The following is an 8966-nucleotide window of genomic DNA, read 5'->3' on the forward strand; positions in this document are numbered from 1 at the left end:
ACAGCAAATCCTGTGATTAACTTGATTACATTTTGAATCTTTTGAAAGCCCTAATTATCTGTCCTCTTGTCATAACCAAAACTATAAATATCATTCAGTTATAGAATTTTACCTTCATTTAACTAGGCAGTCAGTTAAGAACAAATTCTTATTTTCAATGACGGCCTAGGAACAGTGGGTCAAGTGCCTTGTTCAAGGGCAGAATTACATATTTTTACCTTGTCAGTTTGGGGATTTGATATTACAACCTTCCAGTTACGAGTTCAACACTCTAACCACTAGGCTACCTGCTGCCCCAATCTTCAATGCGTTGTCGGACTTTGGCTGCATATTTTCCGCCATTTTCATCAAATATGATAACGTTGTGAAGCCACGCCCATTTTCTGAAAAATTGCATTCTGGGCCCAAAAAGTACTTAGTACGACATCCGGGTACTTTTGGCATGCTAACTATATCCATACTATAACCAATAAGCATACTTTATACTCAATTCACGTCACAAATAGTACGGTTAGTATGAGAATTCGAACACGGCTTATAAGCAAAAGTCAGTTATACTGAGGGTGCATCTCAGAAGTGTAGAGTCCTTTCATGCCCTACCCTCTATGAGTGACAGGAGACAAGGATAGAAAACCACGAAAGAGTATTGAGACACACCCATAATCTTGTGCAACTCTCCGGGCAGCAATTGCACTTACGACAAGCGGGAGGAGTCGGGAGCAAGCTCACAGAATCTGCTTTAAAATTAAATGTCATTGAATCCACAATGGACACTATGTCCAAAAAATCAGAATGGGGCTGCGAGTAGATTTGGTTGGGTTTGTTGTGCTTGTCTCATTCAGGTCATTTAGTTATGCTCAGAGTTGATGTTTTCCAATGTCATTACGTGGTCAAGAAACATCTAACTTTGCCAGCGATGGTCCACAGCAGCAAGCCGAAGAGCCTGTGAGCACAGACTCAAGGATACCCACCCAATACCTATTCAGACCGCTATGCCATTTGAACAAAGGATACATGTTCAAGTCCCTGTGCAAACTGAGCACGGGAGACCTGCACCATCTCCTGTACAGTTTGAACATAGAAACCCTGTTCAGTAACCAACCCAGGTGCCTGTAAAACATGAACCTCAACAGCCTGCCAGAAAGCAACCGGCGTTTCAACCAGGGACCGCCTGTGCATGGCCGAGTCCTGAACCATATGGTGAAGGAGGAAGCAAAAGAGCCGGAGAAGTTTGAGCGGAAGAATCCAGTGTCTGCCACCAGTGTAGCGGTCCAGTGCAGGGAGGACGTGGTTCGGGTGAAGGTCAAGCAGGATTTCCTTGGGAAAGGCACTCCCATTGTAAGAACAAATGAGTTTGGAGTTGAATGCCATTATCAAAGCTAAGGACTTTTATTTCATTCTCACTTTTCACATTTTTTCCGTGTCATGCTCTAATGAACACAACCCTGGCTCTGGCTGCAAAGCGTTTGTATCCATCAGGAAGCACAATGTGACCAGTAATGCTCTGGAGCCTACCTGGGTTCCCTTGGCCTCCACCAAGGTCTCAGAGCAGCAGCTGGTCTTATATCTCAGGCTCTTGACAGGTGGGTATAGAACATAGCGTTTAAAGGTGGAATCTGTAACTTTCATCACTCCAGTAGAAACCTGAGATACTGTGAACACATTTGGCCAAGAAGCACAGCAAATTCTTAATCCCCAAGGCCCGCCCTCAAACTTTGAAAACAAGCGCAGGGGCCGCATATTTGACTGGAAATAAAGGTGAGGCTACACCTTTAAAGTTGACCTCTGCCATTTTGGGCTATAGAGTCATAATACCCATAACCTAGCAGTCAAACAGGGAAGTGGTTCCACTCATTTTCCCCATAGGGCATTGTTAGGTAGGCTTACTCTGCCATGATGTTTTGATAACTGTGTCAATCTCTCTAGGACCGTCACTTTTATTAATGTATTATCCTGTATTTACCCCCCCCCCCCCCTTACAAAACAGGCAAGCCCCATAAAATACAATTCTATTTTTTATTGCTAAAAATATATTGTTAAAAAAATATATAAAATAGTGAGGGCTGTGTTTGATGGTAGGGTATTTTTTTATTTGTTTTTATTCCCCCCCCCCCCCCCCCCACCCCCCATGAAATGCTAATGTTGCTATCATAAAGCACTACAAATTCCATGATGATCTGGACGAGACTGCCAAATCAAGGCAAAGGTAAGAGTCTCTGGATTAACTATCTAATGATGGCTAAATGTAGTAATGGATAAATTGGCTTAAATTGACAATTCTCTGTACTGTTTTGTGCAAGTTTGAAATTCACACAATACCTGCTAGCAAAGGCGTCAGCTAGAGATGACATACAGGACCTTGCAGGGATTTGCATGAGTCTTGCATGATGTCGACAGGGATGCTAATTAGCATTTTAGAATCTGAGAGTAAAGAGAGCAGAACATATTGATAAAAGTAACCGTAGCCATGCAAATCTCTCTTGGACATCAAAACATCACACAGACCTTGTTTTAAGAGTTTCTAAAATCCCCTATGGGGGAAAAAAAATGAATGGTGGAAAAACAACTGGAACCATTTCCCTGTTTGACCGCTAGGTTTTATGGGTATTATGACACCTCCACTGTAGGGCTCTATTGCTGCTTTAGCTTTTCTTCTCTTTCAGATGACTGGCAATTTGAGAGGCCCTCCAGTGTCTACTTTCTGGGGTATGTCATGAGGGTTGAAGCCTCCATTATCCAAGCCCACCACACAACTCTCCGTGTCTCCGTGGACAGCTGTGTGGCTACGCTGGCCCCTGAAATGGCCTCTAAACCGTGGATATTCCTTCATTGAGAACCATGGGTGCGTGAGCGGTGCGTGTGCGTTCCCCTTACTATACTTAAATGTATATTGTGAATGTAAATTAAACTTTGTTTTTATTTCATCCCATTAGGTGTCTGACTGATGCTAGACAGACAGGCCCCAAGTCCCACTTACTGCAGCAAACCCAGGATGACAAACTCCAGTTTCAGCTTGAGACCTTCAGGTTCCACCAAGATGAGAGGAGCTCTGTGAGTAATGACGCATTCACCTGAAGGCCATTTTATTTTTTAGGCTGTATGTATTGTACTCACCTGTCATGTTCATTAGGCACTAAATGGAAGAAACAAACAGGGAATACCTGGACTTTTCCAATAAGAAACACTGACTTTGACTTTCTGTTCTTTACTCTAATGAACACAACCCTGTACAAGTCATATCTCTCCTACCTTCCTATAAATGTACATCGCATGTCATCTGAGAGCAAGGTCGGCCTCTGCTTCCATTGACCCAGAACACGAGGCTTGCTCGTTTACTACAGAGGCAAACCGGTTTGTCTATGGGGATCGAGTTTATACTGCACAAAACTATAATTCTGCAAACATGGATGTTTCTTTATTGGATTTGTGTAGAGCTAGGACCCAAAGCTATACATGGTTTTCATTGGTTTGCATTTTCTGAACTGGGGTCCTGTTTTCTTTCCTCTAAGGTGGGTTTCAGCAGGTCGGGATGACCTGGTGTGTGGCTGCTGGGGCTCCACCTGTGGCCTGAGAATGGGGAGGAGTCTGCTGACCTGACAATGTATTTCACTAGAGTAAGCTTTGAAGTTTATGATTTGATCTATGCCGGTGGTGCTTTTCTGTCAAGTGGTGTCTAGCTTGCATCTCTTCCCCATCCGATTCTGTACACTGACGGATCACTGTTTCACAACAGATAGATGGGAGGCGGAGGCTGCTCTCGGGTTCCATCTTAGTCCAGGACTCTGACTGGTTACAGATGAATGAGTTCTCTGAGGAGCAGGCATCTCAACTAGAGGTCAACTACCAGAGCACAACAGGTGAAGGACTTTTGCATTAGCTGTAGTTGTTCACTAGGGCACACCTTAAGGAAATGTTTTCCACTAACTGAAGCTTTGAGAAACTGCTAAAAACCCATGCTATAAGCAAGAGCTTGTAGGTAAACATTTGGACAGAAATGTTGTATTACTCAGGTTTATGATAACGCTGTATGGTATTCCGAGTGAAATAATTCAACTTCCTTCCTCAGGCGTGTCTCTCATGGGGATACTGCTGGCTGCTGTGGCAGTGGTCTCACTCACTTGCACTGGCGACATTGCTGTATTCGAGGCTACGCCAACCCCACAGGCAAGCAACCATGTAGATGACAATGAACCTGTTCTGAACTGACTCCAGTTCTCTGCAGTCTTATTTACTATCTTTGGAATAGGGTAGGTTCCAGATCGTTATCGTAGTTGCGCCGAGGCAGATGATCAGATCCCATTGAAGTCCATTATTATGATGTGGCAAGATGTGCAGCCCGGTCGCTAGGAAGATGACCTGGAATACCAATTTATCTGGTTAATTAATGTAATTGAGGCTGTGGTGTCCGGCTCGGTTTCTCATTTAATAGGCGGGATTTGAGAACAATAAACAGCATATACTGCAGCCCTCTGTGACGGAAGCTAAATCAACGAGCCAGTGAGCAGTAACAGCTCCTTGGTAACACGTTCAACCATTCATTTTTTTTTATCTATTCACATAAAATGCAATCAGGGTTGGGGAGTAACTGATTACATGTAACTACATTACCAGTTAAAATATTGTAATTAGATCATTTTGGAAACTAGATTACTTAATGGATTACTTTTAAATTCAGAAAGGATGTTCGCAAAAATAAATACATTATGACATTGTTCTGTTTTCTCAATGACATTCAATTCAGCATTGAGTTTGAGTTTGTTCCATCTGAGCGAGTCTGACCGTAAGCCTGAGACCACTGACACACTAAATGCCGTTTGATGGATCCTTTTTAGTTTTCTAATGCCTATTAAGGGGAAAGTAATCTAAAAGTAATCCGAATATGCTACTGTGTTTGGGTTATCCAAAAGTTACGTCACTGATTTACAATTTGACCGGTAACTAGTAACTCACTGATTACTTTTAGAAAGTAACCTACCCAACCCTGAACGCAATATAACATTTACTTCCCCAAATCACTTACATAAATCGTATTCAAAGTTGCCACGACCATTACAAAACGGTTACATTCTGAACCAAGTATTGCCTACTGTTGGCTAGCGTGGTTAAAACCGACTGAACCAGACTCACTCAATGGTGAGAACAACATTCAGTCTGGTTTAAGCAAGCTAAGGCCAGCCCTGATCCCAGTCATCACAATTACATGCCGTCTGGTGTTTCATGCTCGGTGCTGTCATCGAACACGGCTGTGGTATGAAAGTATGTGTATATGGCTGTTGCATACCAATGTCATGGAGCAATATATATTCAACATCACACTCGATCTGTGTGCTAGACATGTGACAAGCCTCTCTCCGTAGCTGGGGACACAGCCATTACGTTTGATGTGTGGCTACCCTCCGGGTCATGTATCCTGTCAGGCAAAATGGCTGATACACACTCATTCAAATTGAGACTCACACGCACTCTTACACTCTCACTGTTTAACTTGTCAATTTGCGCCCCCACAAAACAATAACAGTTAGACATCTGTGAACACATTCGGGCAATAACAGTAGAAGGATGCACTGAATTTATTCTCAATTGTTCAAATTCTCTTTTCTCTCTGGCCTGGTCCTAGCCCACTCCTTGGCTTAAGCCTTAGAAGGTGTAGGAGGGTCTGTGTTCACACGTATGGAACGACTGGAAAGGTGAACGTTGTAGGACACACACTATCTAAAGTCTCGTTCGGGCCCTGCTTTTGTCCCGTTCCAGTGAAACTTCCCGGGTTGAGAGAGATCCGGGAAACTGCTATCATGTGGGGGAACTGCTGTCATGTGGGGGAACTGCCGTCATGTGGGGGAACTGCCGTCATGTGGGGGAACTGCCGTCATGTGGGGGAACTGCCGTCATGTGGGGGAACTGCCGTCATGTGGGGGAACTGCCGTCATGTGGGGAAACTGCCGTCATGTGGGGGAACTTCTGTCATGTGGGGGAACTGCCGTCATGTGGCCTGCCCACGCTCTATTAACCATGTCTTTCATTACCCCATAGCGCCCTCTGTAGGCCCCTACCCCACCAATCAAATACCCAGCCGGCAGGCACAAAGCACGCGTGTATCGCACACAACACATATACACACACACACACACACAGCCGCCAGGCCTGCACATGGGAGCAAACACCCTATGAAGGTGGGGCGTTACATATGACTGTAATAAAGGCTCACAGTATTGCTTGCAATGGTCTTTTTAATCATGTCTATTCATCTTCCGAGGCTGGTAAGCAACAGTTCCTGATGAGCACCACGTTTCATGAATTCACCGCCGCTGGTACGGTGAGAAGGCCAGGCGCGAGAAGGAAGACCCGTCTTGTTGGACTGTCGTTTTTTTGGTTTCTAAAGGAATCCTAGCTCTAGATTGTCGTACACGAATAAAAACAGTGGAATTAGTCTTCGCCAGGCTAACCCTGTGACAGCGCTAGTTTGGTAATGGCCATGGCAAATGTGAAAATATGGTTCTGTAGGAAGTGCTTTTGCGAAGGAAAAGTGTATGGGCTGTATTCAACCCTGATAGCGGAAGTCCAGCGTGGTTGAAACGTAAAGGCAATGTTCCCACCTTAGTGGAGACTGCATTCACAGTAAACCGCTGGCTTTAAAATGTATATTGCGCAATCAATAATACTTCATCAATATAGAGTTAATAGAGCCCTATATTACGTTTTAGTTGTCGACTTGTAAATGCTGGTCTTTTCTCTAAAATTGAACCTATTCATATTAATTAAATAAATGTGCTCACCAGCCAATCAATTACATTAACCGAATAACCGGTCGTAATTACAGGTCTTCTTCTGACTGCAGTCATGCTGCACATCATATCAATGTGATTCCTGAGATGTTTACTCTCCACACTTTAGGCCTAGTTGTCATCCTGAGGCGTAGTGTGGTTGAGACATAGGAAGTGGATCTGCAAGTTGCTGTCAATAGGAAGGATTTCTTCCAAACAAAGGATAGTTAACACCAAGTGGTCATGGATGGCTTTGAACATGAGTGGGAAAACAAATCTCACAATAGCATCAATTGACCCTAGGGTACAAAACAAAAAAAGATCACAGGAATTCTTGCAGCTCCCTTTGGGGACGTTTTGGAGTGAGTGGTGGTGGGGGGGGTTTGAGGTATGGTTCTTTAGGGCAGTCACCCCTCCTTCTTCCATTGGGAGGGACAGTGACCTTATAGCAGGCGAAGGTTGTCCCGCAGCCTTTCTCTCTTCCTAAGCACACACAAACGCACACACATACACACACAAACGCACACACATACACACACATACGTACACACCACGCAAATACACGTGAACGCACACGCACACAGATGGATGGACGAAAGGGACAAGAACATCAGGAGACTGATTATCAGACAGATTTACTGGAAGATGCGGAGACAGGATAGCTCGCCACCCCTCTATTAACTCCACACAAAACCCTCCATTCTGGAGACAGTAATATTAATTTCCTCCAGACGAAGAACTGAAAACAACCCACGATTATGAATAAAATATGGAAATTACAGTAAAGACCGATTGTGGGGAACCTATTGTTGCAGAGTGATCTCCACTAAGAACTACTTTCAATGTATTCAAAACCGTTCTTTCTAACCTTTTCGTTTTTCTACCGATAGACTTAGCCACAACTTCTGACACACATTTCGATCCGTGTTGTGTTGCTCTAAAAGAGGTTAGTGGTAGCATGTCATCAGCATGTTAGCAAAATACTAAATAAGGGAATGAATGAGGGGCTCTGGCTCCCTGAAGCCCATTAAGGCAGGATAAGAGATCCTTAATTATGTCCTGTGAGTCTGGATCGGAGGAGGCTAATTAAATAATCTTCCTCCATTATCAACCCCGTTTTCTTTTTCTTCCTTGACCAGGATCTTAATTAACGGAGTTCATTATGGGCTGTGATGGAGATCGTCGGAAGAGATCATTTGACAGAGGTTGCTCTCTCTCTCTAGCCTCTAACCCAGAGCAACGTGTCACAGTGTACTCTCTTAGTGAATAAAACCTACATCAGTAGCATATAACCTCAGTATTATAGCTTACAGCCTTGCTAGTTTTCTTATATCTTTGTTATTGGGTGTGTTCCAGGTAGTCTTTATTGCAGTCGGGCTGCACATATGATCAGATCCCCCCGATGCCTGGAGAAGTGTTAAAGTAATAGCCTATCCATTTACTTTGACTATCGATGACATGCCATGCATATGTTCCTTGTGTTTCAATTGGGCAGTAAATCTGCCATCACAGACTTCAGCTGAAGACAGAAGAACCTTTTTCTTGACAGACTATTTTCCTATGATTCCCTATTTTCCCATATTCAGCTGTGCTAGCATGAGGTGGAGGCCTCTCGCTCACCTCGAAGCCAGCGTTACGATACAAATAAATGGTTGGCCCAAGGAACTGTTTGCAACAGGGAACTTAACACAGATATCTCTTACTGTGGAGCAGATGGTTTTCTCCTCTGACAAAGCAGAAATCCATCCCAAAGCAAACATGGCACATTGCCTCCATCCGCTATGAGAAGAACCTCTACCAAAAGCACTGTTGGTCTTACTTTTAATGTGGTTTTATGTGGTATTAAACACTGGGCAATAAAGTCTGCAATTGTTTTTCCTTTGGTGGATTGAAGTGTAGCAAATGTTCCTTTGATCCCAGGTGTGTGTGTGTGTGTGTGTGTGGGTGTGTGTGTGTGCGTGCATATATGTACACTACCGCTCAAATGTTTGGGGTCACTTAGAAATGTCCTTGTTTTTGAAAGAAAAGCACATTTTTTTGTGTAGACATTGTTAACGTTGTAAATGACTATTATAGCTGGAAACGGCTGATTTATTATGGAATATCTACATAGGCGTACAGAGGCCCATTATCAGCAAACGTCACTCCTGTGTTCCAATGGCACGTTGTGTTAGCTAATCCAAGTTAATCATTTTAAAAGGCTAA

At 43.7% G+C, this 8966-nt stretch overlaps 1 pseudogene; it reads left to right on the forward strand.

The window, feature by feature from the left end:
* The first annotated feature begins 1119 nt into the window (after window positions 1–1119).
* On the forward strand, window positions 1120–4206 carry LOC139412570 (uncharacterized; annotated as a pseudogene).
* Window positions 4207–8966: the final 4760 nt, after the last annotated feature.

The sequence above is a fragment of the Oncorhynchus clarkii genome, chromosome 7 (genome assembly GCF_045791955.1).
Source record: "Oncorhynchus clarkii lewisi isolate Uvic-CL-2024 chromosome 7, UVic_Ocla_1.0, whole genome shotgun sequence".
In the NCBI taxonomy this organism is placed as follows: domain Eukaryota; kingdom Metazoa; phylum Chordata; class Actinopteri; order Salmoniformes; family Salmonidae; genus Oncorhynchus; species Oncorhynchus clarkii.